At 36.3% G+C, this 2,500-nt stretch overlaps 1 protein-coding gene across 1 annotated transcript in view; it reads left to right on the top strand.

The window, feature by feature from the left end:
• LOC126576613 (dynein light chain Tctex-type 5-like) overlaps positions 1–2,500 on the top strand; it is a 5,842-nt gene that overhangs the window by 1,567 nt on the left and 1,775 nt on the right. The window lies entirely within an intron of this gene.

Here is a 2,500-nt window from a genome sequence, read left to right as displayed (position 1 = left end):
TGTGATTGTGAAACACTAAGCTGTTCTCCTCTGTTATACAGGGTGTACCATAAAAAAATGAGAAAATCCTTTATCGAAGTTTCAAGCCATTTTCGCAGGTTTTATACTGTTTTAAAATTTTTAATTTGGCTCTATATTTTATTGTTTAGCAAAAACAAACAAAATTATTGGATTTGCCAGCCTGCTTTCTTTATTAATTTCTCCATGCGGTGACGAATTCGAGAACACGCTTGGTGACATACACCCAGCGAAATTAAAATAGCACCACCCAGTTTTTTTCTTATAAAAAGACGAATAATTCAGTTTCAATCAAATGCTTTCTGCTACAAGTGCTCAAAACAGTTACGGATTAAACTAGCATGAGTTTGTTTTGTTTGGTTTAGCCGTTTTTTGAAAAATCCAAGAAAACCAAAAAAAGGGTGCGAAATAAAAATAGCACCACTTATGGTTTTCAACAAAATCCATCTGTATTTCTCAAAATTTATCATGTTTTTGGCATTTGTTCATGAACTAAATGATTTCTATTAAACAGCTGATTGCAATTAAATGTGATTTCAGCAATAAAATCAGCGTTTCGAGACAAAAAAAGCTGTTTTCCGAGCGTTACTTGTCTTATCTGCTTCCAGCACTCCAGAACTCGAAATTTCAGCATGTTTACACAATCAAATTGCTTTCCGTTTTCATAAACACGAAGTGTAAGAATATACCAAAGGTTTTCTATGTGATTCAGATCCGGAAAACGGGTTGACCATTCGATAACTTCTGTATTTTTATCAGCAAACCACGTTTTGTGCGTTGTGAATGGAGAGTTGCAGCATTATCTTGTTGAAAAACAAAGTCCTGACCCAACAATGATGATTCAAAAGTATCTCTAACATGTGTACATAATCCTCAAAACTGCATTTTTATTGTTCTTTAAGCCAACGGATGCCTACTTGAGGCGGAAAAAGTTTTCCTATATTTTCAATGTGTGAGCGCCCAACTTCCTGCCCATCTCTAAATCTAGTCATGCGCAAATCGAGCTAGTAATATTGTAAGTCATCTAAACCATCAAGGTTGACCTTTTAAAATCATAAATGATCGAGTTATTCCATTCTTCGGACAGGAAATGTGATTTTTCGCGAAGCTCAGATAATACACTTTATGTAGCTTAGTTAGTTTGTGTCCTCCAAGTCTTTTGAGTAACTCCAAGTGCTCACTACCTGCCAGCATTTGGTGTACGTGATGTGTAGTCACTGTCAGATCCAATTTTGCGCGGATTTATGATATTGATCTTTTCTCATTCACTAAAATCTGTAGCATTGTCCTGTTATGCTTTGCGGAAACCCTACTTTTCTCCCCACAATTCTCGATAGGATCAAGTTTATCGCTATTTTTCAACATTTTTCCATCAGCTGTGTATGCTTAATGAAGTATTTGAACCATTTTTCTGTTAGATAAGCTCGCTGATTATAATAAGTTATAATTTTTACCTTTTCCCTTTTACCCTTTAAAGTTAGGTGGTCCGATGGAATCATAGGAACTAAATCAAAAGGAAAAAAAATGATTTCACTGCTAATTGCACGTACTTAGAGTCCACTTTCATAGTCCTGAAAACCAAAACATAGTTCTTTAAAATGAGTGGAAAAAGTAAAATTAACCTGAGGTGGTGCTATTTTTATTTCGCACTTTTTTTTATTAAAAATTGAGTTTTAATGTTCATACTACAAAAAAATATCCCATATAGCAGTTCAAAACATCGATAGTGAGCTCACGGATAAAATTAACATAGAGACTGGCATTGTTTCTAAGATTTTTGGAAAAATAATGCCGAAAAACATGGTGGTGCTATTTTAATTTCGCGCAGTGTAGGTGTCCAACTTAGAAGTCCAGGGTTTGGTGATAAACGATTTCAGCGAGCCAACCGTATGGTAGGACGATTCACAGGTCTTAGGCCGAACAAATGCCCATATTGAATAGTCCAATCGAATTAATTCAGGACCGCTTAGAGGGCATTAGTCTTTCGACCAATGCCAATTCGTGCTCTCCTTCAACCATGTTTGAGTCCCTTTAGACGTATGGCAGGGGCCTCGATCTTGCTGAAACTCAATATTTTTTAGAGTGTCGAAGTTTGTTTTAATCCATGGTAAAACGTGTTCCTTAAAAAAATTGATATACACATCAATATTCATTATAATATGACGATAACCGGTTTCTTTGTCTTCAAAACTGACAACTAATATGTCGATAGCTCATATCAAAGATGTTTTATCCTTCCAACTATTAAATTACGCTTCACCCTAGCTCCAGAGGTTGCTTTTAGGTCATATTTGGCCAACCGATGCATGGAGGATCTTGAGATATTCGTCTCTTTTGTAAGCTTTCGTATGGGTCGCACTGGATTTCTCTAACTTTTGCTCTGACCGATCTTACCACTTTTTCAGTGCGCTCAGATCGTTGCCGACCACAACCGTGTTTCCTAGGCCTTGCCCCTTCATGAATAGTACGTTTAATCCTGTAA

The sequence above is a fragment of the Anopheles aquasalis genome, chromosome 3 (assembly GCF_943734665.1).
Source record: "Anopheles aquasalis chromosome 3, idAnoAquaMG_Q_19, whole genome shotgun sequence".
Classification (NCBI taxonomy): domain Eukaryota; kingdom Metazoa; phylum Arthropoda; class Insecta; order Diptera; family Culicidae; genus Anopheles; species Anopheles aquasalis.
This window is presented reverse-complemented; position numbering and strand designations above follow the sequence as displayed.